This window comes from Myotis yumanensis, unplaced genomic scaffold (assembly GCF_028538775.1).
Source record: "Myotis yumanensis isolate MYYU_CA2020_CCGP unplaced genomic scaffold, mMyoYum1.0.hap1 SCAF_3, whole genome shotgun sequence".
NCBI lineage: Eukaryota > Metazoa > Chordata > Mammalia > Chiroptera > Vespertilionidae > Myotis > Myotis yumanensis.
Window position 1 is genome coordinate 74,484,693 of NW_027223754.1, and position 14,694 is coordinate 74,499,386.

Below are 14,694 nucleotides of genomic sequence, written 5' to 3' on the forward strand. Positions count from 1 at the left end.
CTCAGTGCCCTTGATGAGGATGTTCTGTCTGGGCTGATGACAAACCCCAAACAGATTCCCCTCCTCTTTCCCTCAGGCCAGTGTAGAGAATGTAGCAAGAACACAGACAAGTAAGTGATCACTGAGTTGTCCAAGAGCAAAGACCTGCAGCTAACAAGTTTTCCCAATCAGTGTAATTTTTAAAATAAGGGAAGCAGAGAGTCCTGCTGAAGATGCCCAAGTAGGTAAACGCTGAACTCACCTCTTCTCACAACCGTATCAAAATTACAGAACAATCATTGAAGACCACCTGAACACTAGCTGAACAGAATTCCTATTACTAAGTAGAATATTAAGAAGTCATACGGAGACTGATAGGAGGGATGGAGTCAAGAATTAGGCTGGTCCCACACCCTCAGTGTGACGATTAAGAATCAGGTGGAGCCCTAATCGGTTTGGCTCAGTGGATAGAGCGTCGGCCTGAGGACTGAAGGGTCCCAGGTTTGATTCCGGCCAAGGGCATATACCTTGGTTGCGGGCACATCCCCTGTAGGGGGTGTGCAGGAGGCAGCTGATTGATGTTTCTCTCTCATCGGTGTTCCTAACTAACTATCCCTCTCCCTTCCTCTCTGTAAAAAAAAAAAAAAAAAAAAAAAATCAATAAAAATTTTTTTTTTTTTAAAAAGAAGAATCAGGTGGAGGTTCCATCTAAGGAACAAGGGGTCCCAGCCTCAAACCGGGCTCCCCAGACTGGGGCACCAGCTCTAGGAAGAAGAGCCCCTGTAACATCTGGCTATAAAAACCAGCTGGGATTGTGTCCAAGCAAGACAATGTGCTATGAGAGCCCTAGGCACTGCAGGGCTTAAAGGGCCCAAGCACAGACTCACAAGCACAGACACTCAGCTCCAGCGCAGGGGCTGCATCTTGAAAAGCACCAGTGACATACTGGCAGGAACTAAATTGCCTAGCTTCAGGGTGAGGGTTGGAGGTCAGGGCTTGGGTCAACTCACCAGGATGGAACTGATGGCAGACACCACAGTTCCTCTGGCTCCCCTTGTGCAGCTGGCAGGCACAGCTGGCACCAAATCTGAACACACCATTAACACTGTGCCCACCATGGTGATCCTGAGACCCTACCCCACCCAACTTGCCCACCTAGCCCAGACTTCTTCTAGTGAATTTTCCACACATGTGGCCTGCCTCAGGTGATGCTGCAGACTTTCCTAAATGTCTCAAAGATCCACAAATCCCAAACAAGCAGTGGCCAGCCTTAGCATGCTTTGTACCACCTTCTAAGTCAGCGGTTCTCAACCTGTGGGTCGTGACTCCTTTGGCGGTCGAATGACCCTTTCACAGGGGTCGCCTAAGACCATCCTGCATATCAGATATTTACATTACAATTCATAACAGTAGCAACATTACAGTTATGAAGTAGCAACGAAAATAATTTTATGGTTGGGTCACAACATGAGGAACTGTATTTAAAGGGCCAGAAAGTTAAGAATCTAAGTGGTCCCAAGCCTGTGACTAGTGTAGCCAGCCTAGGTTTGCAGCATAGCCTTGTAGCAGCTACTAAGTGATTGTCTTTGGCTGCCACCTGTACTGCTGCAAGGTGGTCCTGGGCCAGGCAGTGCAGCAGCTGAGCATGGCCTGCAAAGGAGCCCTCCTAAGAAGCGCCAGAAGCAGCATAGTCAGTGGTCAGCTTCAGACCACATCAGAGCAACACCCAACTAGCGCCACAAACACACCCAAGGGCAGACTTGGCAGGCTCCAGAGCCTTGTTAAAGCAATCCCACTCCTTGGGATGAGTCCCACACAACAGCTTATCCGCTGTAGTCACAGCCAGTCCTTACAGCCTGATGGTAATCCCATCCACTGTAATGCCAACAGCAGTCAAGGCTCTACAACAGGAGAACACCTGGCTCAGGTGACCATGAAGACTGTACCACTGAGCCCCACAGGACAACTTCTACATAAGGCCACTCTGCCAAGACTGGAAGGCATAAATAATCTACCTAATACATAGAAGCAAACACCGGGAGTAATCCAAAATGAGAAGATAAACATGTCCCAAATGAAAAAATAGAAACAAAAATCTGAAAAATGAACTAAACCAAGTGGAGACAAGTATTCTACCAGATATAGAGTTCAAAACACTGGTTATAAGGATGTACAATGAACTTAGGAGAAAAATAGAGAACTTCAATAGAGATAGAAAGCATAAAAAAGAACCTGTCAGAAATGAAAAATATAATAACAAATTAAGAATATATCACAAGGAATCAATAACAGATTAGATGAAGCAGAGAATCAAACTGGCAATCTGGGAGGCAAGATAGTGGTAAATACCCAATCAGAACAGCAAAAGGACTAAAAAAGAAAATGAAGAGAATTCAAAGGACCTCTGGGACAACATCAAACATAAGAACATTTATATTATGGTAGTACAAGAAGGAGAAAAAGAAAACAAGGGATTGAAAACCTATTTGAAAAAATAATGGCTAAAAACTTCCCCTACCTGGTGAAAAAAATAGACTTACAAGTCCAGGAAGTACAGAGAGTCCCAAACAAGATAAAGCCAAAGAGGTCTGCACCAATACACACCATAATTAAGGTTATTACTTGCCAAAGGTTAAAGACAAAGAGAGATTCTTAAAGGTAGCAAGAGAAAAGCAATTAATTACCTATAAGGGAGCTGCCATAACTGTCAACTCATTTATCAACAGAAACTTTGCAGTCCAGAAGGGATTGGCAAGACATATTCAGGTGATAAAAAGCAAGGCCCTATGACCAAGATTGCTCTCCCCAGCAAGGCTATCCTATGGAATTGAAGGAGATATAAAAAGAATTTTCCAGGCAAGAAATACCTAAAGGAATTCATCATCATAAAACCAGTATTATAAGACATGTTAAAGGGACTTCATTAAGAAGAAGAAAATTAAAAAATAGGAATAATAAAATGGCAATAACTACATACCTATCAATTACCTTAAATGTAAATAAATTAAGTGCTCCAACCAAAAGACTAGGGTAGCTAAATAGATAAGAACACAAGAATGATACAAATTCTACCTGCAAGAAAACGATTTCAGATCAAGACACACAGCCTGAAAGTAAAGGATTAAAAAAGATGTTTCATGCAAATAGAAATGACAAAAAAAAAAAAAAAAAAATGCTGGGGAGCAATCCTTCTATCAGGGAAAACATCCTTTAAAACAAAGGTTATAACATGAGACAAAGGCATTTTATAATGATAAAAGGATCAATCCAAAAAGAAATTATGCTTGTAAACATTTACCCACCCAGTGAAGGAGCACTTAAATACATAAATCAATTATTGATGGACACAAAGGAGAAATCAACAGTAAAAGTCATAGTAGGGGACTTTAACACCCCATTGACATCAATGGATAGATCATCTGGACAAAAAATCAAAAGGGGATACAGCAGCCTTAAATAAGAATTAGATCAGATGGGTTTAATTGATATTTTTAGAACATTTTACCCCAAAGCAGCAGAATATACATCCTTTTCAAGTGCACATGGAACACTTTCCAGAATAGATCACATGTTAGGCCACAAAACAACTCTTAATAACTTTAAAAATACTGATATCAAGCATCTTCTCCAATCACAATGGTATGAAGCTAGAAATACATTAGAAGAAAACTGAAAAATACAAAAACACATGAACACATGAAGGCTAATAACATGCTACTAAACAATGAATGGGATAACAAAGAGATCAAGGATGAAATCAAAAGACACCTTGAGAAAAATGAAAATGAAAACACAGCAACCCAAAATTTATTGGACACAGTGAAAGCCATCCTAAGAGGGAAATTTATAGTAATACAGACCTTCCTTGAGAAAGAAGAAAAATCTCAACCTGTCTAATCTTACACCTAAAGGAACGAAAAAAGAACAATAAACAAAGCCCAAATTGAGTAGAAGGAAGAAAATAAGAAATATCAGAGTGGAAATAAATGAAATAGTCCTTAATAAAAAAGAACAATAGAAAAGATTAATGAAACCAAGAGCTGCTTCTTTGAAAAGACAAACAAATTGATAAACCTTTAGCCAGACTCATCAAGGAAAAAAAAAGAAAGGACCCAAATAAATAAAATCAGAAATGAAAGAGAAGTCACAACCAGCTCCATAGAAATACAAAGAATTATAAAAAGTACTAAAAACAAGTTATGCCAACAAATTGGACAACCTGAAAGAAGTGGATAAATTCCTGAAAACCTACACTCTTCCCAGACTGAATCAGGAAAGAACAGAAAATCTAAACAGTCCAAGAAGTATTATTAAAATCAAATCAGATTTTTATTTTTGTAATAAAAAACTCCCAACAAACAAAGTACTGGAGCAAATGGCTTCACAGGTAAATTTTACCAAACATTCAAAGAAGAATACCAACCCTTCTCAAAGTATTCTAAAAAATTGAAGAGGAAGGAAGGCTCCCCAACTTTTTATGAGGCCAGCATTACCCTGATACCAAAATCAAACAAAGACACTACAAAAGAAGAAAATTACTGGTGAATATCCCTGATGAACATAAATGCAAAAATTCTCAGCAAAATATTAGAAAACCAAATTTAGCAATACATTAAAAAGATCATATACCAAGATCAAGTGGAATTTATTCCTGGTATGCAAAGTTTGTTCACTATCCACAAATCAACATGGTATACCCCATAAAATGAAGGATAAAAACCATATGATCGTATCAATAGTTGCAGAAAAAGATTTTGACAAATCCAGCATTCATTTATGATAAAAACTCAGCAAAGTGTGTTTAGAGAGAACATTTTCTAATGTAATAAAAGCCATATATGACAAACCCACAGCTAACATACTCAATGGTAAAAAAATTAAAAGCTTTTTTATAAAAAAAAAAAGTAACAATCATGGATGTCCACTTTCCACTTTTTTTAAATTTGGTATTAGAAGTCCTAGACACAGCAATCAGACAAAAAGAAATAAAAGGCATCCAAATTGGGAAGGAAAAAGTAAACTTCATTATTTGAGGATGACATGATACCCTACAGAGAGAGCCCTAAAGATTGCACCAAAAATTTTTGTAGTTAATGAGTTCAGTAAAGTAGTGGCATACAAAATTAATATTCAGAAATTAGTTCCATTTTTATACACCAATAACAAACTATCAGAGAAATTATAAAAACAATCCCACTTACAATTGCATTTAAAAAAGAATAAAATACCTAGAAATACCTTTTACCAAGTAGATAAAAGACCTGTACTGGAAAACTATAAAACTATAAGAAGAAAGAAGTTGAAGAAGATACAGATATGAAAGCATTTAATGTGCTCATGGATAGGAAGACTTAACCTCATTGAAATCTTCATACTACTCAAAGAAATCTATAGAATAAATGCAATCCCTATCAATATACAAATTTCACAGAACAAAAATAAATAATCCTAAAATTTATATGGTACCACAAAAGATCCCAAAGAGCCAAAGTAATCTTGAGAAAGAAGAACAAATTGGAGGTATTATGCTACCTGATATCAAACTATACTACCAGGCTATCTATAATAATAAAAGTATAACATGCTAATTAAACTGGACATCCTTCCGGAGGACCTTCCAGACAAAGCTGGGGCTGCGATGGAATCCCGGGTCCCAGGTGCCTGCCAGTGGTCGAGGGAAGCCCGGGTCCCAGGTGTCAGAGGGAAGCCAGTGCCGGCAGCCAGGGGAAGGGAGGCCTACTCTTGCATGAACTTCGTGCATCGGGCCTCTAGTAGTAATTCAAATAGCATAGTACTGGAATAAAAACAGACATATAGACCAAATGGAACAAAATAGCCCAGAAATAAATCCACACCTATATAGTCAATTAATGTATGACAAAGGAGGAAAAATATATGGGGTAAAGACAGTCTCTCCAATAAATGATGTTGGGAAAATTGGACAGATACATGTAAAAGAATGAAACTAGACCACTTTCTTGCATCATATACAAGAATAAAGTAAAAATGGATTAAAGACTTAATATAACACCTGAAACCATAAAACACCTAGAAGGAAACATAGGCAGTCAAATCTCACATTTCTCTTAGCAATATTTTTTTCTGCTATATCTCATTGGACAAAGGAAACAAAAGAAAAAATAAATTTGACTACATCAAACTAAAATGTTTTTGCACAGCAAAGGAAACCTACAGATTGGAAGAAGATGTTCACCAGTGATACATCTGAAAAGAGGTTAATATTTAACTTATATAAGGAACTCATACAATTTAGTACTGAAAAACGATTCAATTAAAATTTGGGCAGAGGACTTTGAATAGACACTTCTCCAAAGAGGATATACAGATGGCCAATAGAGATATGAAAAGATGCTCAACATCACCATAAGGGAAATTGAAATTGAAAACACAGTATCTCTTCACATCTGTTAGAATGGCTATCATCAATAAATCAACAAACAAGTGTTGGTAAGGATGTGGAGAAAAGGGAACCCTCATGCACTGTTGGTGGGATTGCAAATTGGTGCAGCCACAATGGACAACAGTATAGAGGTTCCTCAAAAAATTAAACGTGACCCAGCAATTACACTTCTGGGTATTTATCCATAGAAATACAAAACACTAATTCAAAAAGATATATTTACAGCAGCCAAAATATGGCAGCAACCTAAGTGTCATCGATAGATGGATAAAAAGAGATGTGGTGCATATATGCAATGTAATATTACTCAGCCAGAAAAAAAAAGGACGACTTGCCATTTGTGACAGGATGGAACTAGAGGGTATTATTTTAAGTGAAATAAGCCAGGCAGAGAAAGACAAATACCATATGATTTCACTTATATTTGGAATGAAAAAAATAAAATAAACAAACAAACAAACTCATAGACACAGAAAATAAATTGATGGTTTCCAGATAGAAAGGTGGGTTGGGAAGATGGGGAAAAGGGTGAAGGGTTAAGAAGTCCAAATTGGTAGTTACCAAGCATTCATGGAGATACAAAGTACAGCATAGGAAATATAGTCAATACTATTGTAATAACCATATCTGGTGCCAGGTGGGTACTAAACTTATCAGGGTTAACACTTCATAAGTTATATACATTTCCAATCACTGTGTTGTACACCTGAAACTAAAATAATGTTGTATGTCAACTGTAATTGAAAAAAAATAGGAAAAGGTAAAAAATAAATAAAACATTCTTCTTCTGAAAAAAAAATTTAAGCAATTTAATCATATATATATATTTATATACTAGAGGCCTGGTGCACAAAAATTTGTGCAATGGGGGGGGGGGGGGGTGAAGGTCCCTCAGCCCGGCCTGTGCCCTCTCACAGTCTAGGACCCCTCGGGGGATGACCATCTGCTGGCTGAGGCCTGCTCCCCAGGGGATTGGGCCTAAGCTGCCAATCAGACATCCCTCTGGCAGCCCGGCAGCCATCGGGGGATGTCCACTTGCCAGCGGGGAGCAGGCCTAAGCTGCAATCGGACATCCTTAGTGCTGCTGAGTAGGTGGGAGAGGTTCCCACCACCACCACTGTGCTGGCAGCCGTCAGCCTGGCTTGTGGCTGAGCAGAGCTCCTCCATGTGGGAGCGCACTGACCACCAGAGGGCAGCTCCTGCATTGAGCGTCCTACCCCCTGGTGGTCAGTGTGTGTCATAGTGACCAGTCATTCCCAGTGATTCTGCTGTTAGGGTCAGTTTGCATATTACCCTTTTATTATATAGGATAGAGGCCTGGTGAATGGGTGGGGGCCAGCTGGTTTGCCCTGAATGTTGTCCCGGATCAGGGTGGGGGTCCCGCTTGGGTGCCTGGCCAGCCTGGATGAGGGGCTGATAGCTGTTTTCAGGCTGCCTGCACCCCCTTCAGGGTGGGGGTCCCCACTGGGGTGCCTGGCCAGCCTGGATGAGGGGATTATGGCTGTTTTCAGGCTGCCCGCACCCCCTTCAGGGTGAGAGTCCCCACTGGGGTGCCTGGCCAGCCTGGATGAGGGGCTGAGGGCTGTTTTCAGGCGGGCCAAGCCTGCAACTGAAGCTCCCAGTCTCTCCTTTTTTTCTTTTTTTTTATTCTGGGATTGATTTACCTTCTGTAATTGAAACATTGTTGTGGCTCCAGCTCTGATGCCGGCTGGCTGAAAGCAGGTACCAGGGGTTTGTTTAGCTTCTATAATTACAACATTGTTGCTTAGAGTGCAGCTCAGAGCTGGGTTGCGGCAGGTGCAGAACCTTGGCTTCCTCCATCACTGGAGCAAGCAAGCCTCCTATTCACTTCAGCTGCCTGGCTGCCGGCTGCCATCTTGGTTGGCAGTTAATTTGCATATCGCCCTGATTAGCCAATGGGAAGCGTAGTGGAGGTATGGTTAATTACCATGTTTGTCTATTATTAGATAGGATATATATATATATCCTTTGTTAACATATGAATGTTCAAACAAATAATCAACAACACCCAGTGTTTAAATGAGGTGGTAGAAATTTCAATAATTCATATTAAAATTTTCTGGTAAATCTAGAAAATGCAATTATGTATCCAAATTACCATACTATTTATTCAAAAACAGGAATTACTAGTGACTTTAGTTTAGCCACAAAAGATTATAGTCAAACCTCAGTTCTCAAATGTCTCCCATTTCTAACAATTTGGTTCTCAACCAAGTTGTTCACAGAAAAATGCCTCGGTTGTTGAATAAACTTTGGTTCTTGACCCAACAACCTTTTCATGCTGATACTTATATGATCAGTCATGTGTCTCTCAGGTGACAAAGGAGAAAAATGGGAGAGTATGAGTCAATTTACCACTAAACCTCACATTGTTAACATCTCAGGAAATTGTGCTGTGAATATTTTTGTGGGTTTTTGGTTTTTATTGCCTTTGTTGCTGCTCATTATTATTATTAAATATGTACATTAAGTCATCATGGGTCCTAAGAAGATTAGCAATAGCAGCAAAGTGAAAAGGAAAGCTGTGAGAACAATGATAGAGCTTTAAAGAGAAATAACTGCAAAGTATGATAGAAGTGTCAAATCTGGCTACTGAGAATAGCATGGCAAAATCAAACATTAGCACAATTTTAAAACATAAAGAAGCCATCAAGAGTGCTGATGTTGCTAAGGGTGTGAAAGTGCTCGCTAAACAAGGATCACAGGTAACTGAGAAAGGTTAAAACAGGGAATTATTATTTCTAATGGGAAAAATAATTGTGTTTTCAAACAAATTGCTTCTTGAACAGCCTTCCCAGAATATATTAAGTTTAAGAACTGAGGTTCCACAGTATTTCCTGGGTTGATTCATTCTTATATTAAAATATCAGAATCCAATGTAGATCTAAGCTGACCAGAAGCTATATCGTTCAGGCCTATATATATATATATATGTATATATATATATATATATATATATATATAAATACTAGAGGCCCGGTGCACAAAAATTTGTGCACTCGGGTGGGGGGGGGGGGGGGGTCCCTCAGCCCGGCCTGTGCCCTCTCACAGTCTGGGACCCCTCGGGAGATAACGACCTGCTGGCTTAGGCCTCCTCCCGGGTGGCAGAGGGCAGGCCCAATCCCTAGGTGCAGCCCCTGGTCAGGCTCAGAGCAGGGCCGATTGGGGAGTTGGGGCACCGTCCCCTGTCATGCACAGAGCAGGGCGGATCAGGGGGTTGGGGCGCCACGCTCTATCACCCACAGAGCAGGGTCGATCAGGGGGTTGGGGCGCCGCCACTGTCACACTCAGGGCAGGGCCAATGGGGAGGTTATGGCTCTACCCCCGTCACACACAGAGCAGGGCCCGTGTGTGTGTGTGTGTGTGGGGGGGGGGGGGGGGTTGGGGCGCCGCCCCCTGTCACACACAGAGCCGCAGGGCAATCAGGGGGTTTGGGCACTGCCCCCTGTCACGCTGATCCCGGTGCTGGGAGGCATATTACCCTTTTACTATATAGGATAGAGGCCTGGTGCATGGGTAGGGGCTGGCTGGTTTGCCCTGAAGGGTGTCCTGGATCAGGTTGGGGGTCCCGCTTGGGTGCCTGGCCAGCCTGGATGAGGGGATGATGGCTGTTTGCAGCTGGTCACACACCCTTCAGGATGGGGGTCCCCACTGGGGTGCCTGGTCAGTCTGGGTGAGGGGCTGAGAGCTGTCTTCAGGCTGGTGGGTGACTGAAGCTCCCAACTGCTCCTTTTTTTCTTTTCTTTTTTTATTCTGGGCCAAGGCCTCTGCTGCTGAAAGCAAGTATCTGGTTTGTTTCGGTTCTATAATCGAAACACTGTATCATCTCCAGCTCTGAGATCCCGGCCGGCTGAAAGCTGGTTTCTGGGGTTTTGTTTAGCTTCTATATTTGTTACAATGTTTCAAACTGCCAGCTCAGAGGCCGGCAAGGCAGGCGGAGGAACGTTGGAGTCCTCCTTCACTGAAGCAAGCAAGCCTCATGTTCGCTTCCAGCTGCCTGGCTGCCGGCTGCCATCTTGGCTGGCAGTTAATTTGCATATCACACTGATTAGCCAATGGGAAGGGTAGTGGTCGTACGCTAATTACCATGTTTCTCTTTTATTAGATAGGATATATATATATATATATACACACACACACACACACATATATATATATATCTGTGCTATATTTCATCACATTAATTTATCTCTCTTTTGTAGGTAAGCACATGTGTACTGGGAACACATTTGGTGATTACTTTTGTGGCAACCTTTTGTACAGACTGTAACTTTTGGAAAGTAATATAGCCTAATATGTAAACTGCTAGTTTGATTGAAAATAAAAGTGGCATTTATATATTTTTTCATATTAATTATTAAAAATTTTGAGATCCAGGAATGGTATCTGGCAGTGACTCAGTTCTCAATTTTGTCTGGTGAATTATTCAAAGGAAGCTGTTACATGCCCTTACCAGGCATGAGTGTTCTTAAAATATGTCCTAGGGCCTAATTGTTAAACCATTTTGCTCTAAGAGCTATTGTTTAGTTAAACATATGGCCTTGCCAAAAAAAACAGACTGATGGCATTTCAGAACTGAACCCAAATCTCTTCATAAAATGAAAATAATGGAACCTTAAACCATAAAAATTCAATATTCCTCAACAGAACTGTGTCTTTTAAAATGGGCATAAGGCAAGGGTTTCAAGTAGGGTGGGCAATGGAGTTCGAGGTAGAATGAAAGGAAGCTGTTTCCTCTAATTAGGGTTTGACTATAGAGGCTCGTTGTCTCCTAGTCACCTAATTAGATTTGGGCATCATATTTGACTCCAACAACTTCTTCCTTTCAGGTATCTCCAAGAGACAAGAACTTAAAAGGAATCTTGTTTTTTGCAGGAAACCTTAAAATAATGCTTTCTCTTCCTCTCCCACTCCCCCCACCCTCACCACTCCCCCCACCCCCCCCCCCCACCCCCGAATCCATTTTAAAACTCTAGCTACTGGACAAAAATATTTTAAAAGCTCCAGATAATGCCTCCTTACAATTATCATCAATATTCTCCATGTTCTCACAGATCTACATTATTATACATTTCATATTTAAAATCTATTTTTTAAGCATTAAGCATTTATGTGTTGTTTTTAATTGATTTCAGAAAGAGTAAGGGAGAGGGAGAGAGAGACACAAACATCAATGATGAGAGAGAATCGTCAATTGGCTGCCTCTTGCACAGCCCCAGCTGGGGATCGATCTCACAACCCAAGCATGTGCCCTGCCTGGGAATCGAGCCCCAACCTCCTGGTTCATGGGTCGACACTCAACCCCTGAGCCTCACTGGCTGGACTGAAATCTAATTTTTAAGAAGTATTTTGATAATAGAATTGGAAGCCAAATTTCTGGGTTATATCTTCAGGGCAACCTATTTGTTTTAATTTTTTATAACAGCCTTCTGAATTCTTTCTTTCCCTTGTATCAGACACAAATACTTGACCCTCTCAATACAGAACCAAATAGTTACCTAATAAAGTAAACAGGTGCCTCTCCAGTCAGAAAAAAATGGCATTTTCTTTGGAGGGTCTCATCATGCCTTCTCTCCTTTCCTTAATGACCTAACAAGAGCCATCTGATGATGGTGAGTGCTGTGACTGACTCCCCACACCTGTGGCCTGCCCAGAGCATGAGGCCAATTTGGTTGTGATAATAAATAAAAACTTGTCATACTGTTATAGGATGTTTGGCAAGGATAAGAATTAAGGCACCTTTATAACTCCTGAAGGAATCTGGTGGTATTTCTAACATGACCTCACACATCATTCTGTCCTGCCTGACCTTCCTTGTACCCCCTCCTGAATTATAGCCTCATCCGTTACCCACTCCTCCTCCCACTGCCTCTCCCCAAAATAAAAAATTGCTGACCTAAAGAAAACAAATCTGATTTTTTAAACTCTTTATAAGAATGTCAGTTAAAATGTCCTGGGAGTCACTTCATAAGTTTTCTGCAGAACAGTTACTGCCTCCATTGATTAAATGGTATGTCTCAGTTTATGAAATGAATACTGAAGGTCTCTTCGAGATGAAAGGACTCATCATGAAGTGTCCAGCTTCCTTCCTCAATAACTTCTGGGGTCCCTAGATGTTGTAGGAAACACGCATGTACCATGTTCACCAATTTAGCACCCACTTTCTCAATGATTAGTTCCTTCATCCTGCCAGTCCCTGGGGAGTTGCCTCTCAGGCACTTCCTCATGAATCACCCAGAAAGGGAGTTTTTTAATATGTTATAATAGCTTTTCTTACACTCTCCAGAAAAGCTTACCAGTTTCTGTCTGATGAGCCACAGAACATACATAAGGACAGGCCTACTCCAAAGACCAGTTAAGCACGAAGATATCAGTGGCACATGGGAATGGCAGCAATGCCTGTGGAGACCAGATGCCCAGTTCACATAGGATCACTACATCTAGGATTACCATCCTTTGGCCATGCCCGACACAGCGCGAGGAGGGCAAAGTTTGATTTTGATCAGACACACTGTTCCTGAGAAGCTGGGCTTTTGCTTTCCTTGTGTTTTCTCTTCCTCTATACCTGAGCCTCCCCTGCATTCTTTACACTTGGAGTGCGGGTGAATTTCCCGCCAAAATATAAGATGGCTCTGTCTTTTGGTTTTGTTCCATCCACCAAAAGGGTGGATTACAAACAAATATTTGGTAATACGCAGTTACAATCGGCCCGAGTTTACACGTTTCCCGCACTCCACCGCAAATCTATATGAACCGAGTTAAGACCGCTCCCGCGGAGTACGCGCAATTCACGCGAGCCGACTTAACTCGTTTCCTGCACTCCAAGTGTTTAAATGGCTGGCAGCAGCAAGGGTTATCTCCAGAAGGATCTGCATTTTCACTTACATCTGACCTATAAGGGTTGAAGGTCTATAAGTGAAAATTGAGAAGCAACAAACTGAGGGAATCTATGCCCAATTATTCAACTGAACCCTGAATCACACCTTCCCCTTGTTCCTTTAGTCTGAACACCAAGCACTCTGTCTTCAAGCAGAGCTACTTTGCCCTTTAAAGCTGAGGTCAAAGCATGGACCAAAGTCCCTTTCTTCCTTCTTCCCTTGTGGAGTTGAGACAAGATGGGACTTCCAAAAGATCTTAAAAAGTTTTGAGTACAAAATGAAGGGAAAGATAGAGGCAGCAAGAAATATGAAGGCACCTAAGCTCATACACAACAGTTCTCATCCTCCACAGGCAACATGCCCCTCACATTCTAAGGAGGAGCTGGTAGGACAGCAGAGGATAAAGGGTCTAACGGCCCATTCCCGAGGAGCAGCCAGGCCCTCTCACAGCTTCCGGCATCCTACAGAGTAGAGCAGCAGCCATTGAGAGTCCCAGAATTCAATCTCACTTTTCCATGAAGATTATCTGGGCTGCTTTCCCAAACCTCAGAAACCAGCCACCAGGCCTCACCTGAACTCTGTACTGTTGTCAGAAAACACCGGATGAGAGTCAGTTGGACCCTGGGTTTGATGTCCTTAGTGACTTCGGTAAGTGGTTCCTTAACTGTAAGCTGCACAATGCTGAACAGCAACCACCTTCAGAAGTCACCTCCCCAGTGGCTCAGTGCGCCGACTGAGGGTGTTGGTCGGGGCAGAGACCACAGGCAGCACAGGGAGTTAGGTGAAGGCAGAATAAGGAACATTTGCTGGAAGAGAGGCCCCGATGGTGAGGGCTGGCAGCAATACAGATGCACAGCACCTCCGACTACGCTGAGGGAAGGAGGGAGAGAGGGAGGACTTAAAAGATTTATATGAAAAAGACATTGAGCTTATTCTCCAGAGGACAGATGCAGGGCTAACAGTATATATGGGAAAGCACTTTAACTTCAGAGCTAGCTGCCCAGTGATGAGAGACTCTTCCTCAAAGTTATGAAGTCATGAGTCTTAGAATCTGAGCAAGCTCTTATGAAGGACATGCAAAGTCATCGAACTCAAGTCCCTTATTCTCCATCGGAGGGGTGATGCAACTCCCCTCCCCCACGGGGGCCCATGCTCCCGGGCCCTTTGGCCTCCCTCCCTCATCACACAGCCTCTCTCACCACGTTGCCTTAGCGAGCAGAGGCCAGTCTCTGTTTGATCAGGAGATGATGAAGAAATCTATTCCCCTGGTAGAAGGTTGGCATATGTGAGCGCTGAAGGACTTTATCACTCTTAGAATCCGTGCTCTGTGATTTTATGGAAACATATGTGGGCACCTCACCTTGGGGATTATCACCTTCAAGCCATCACATACTC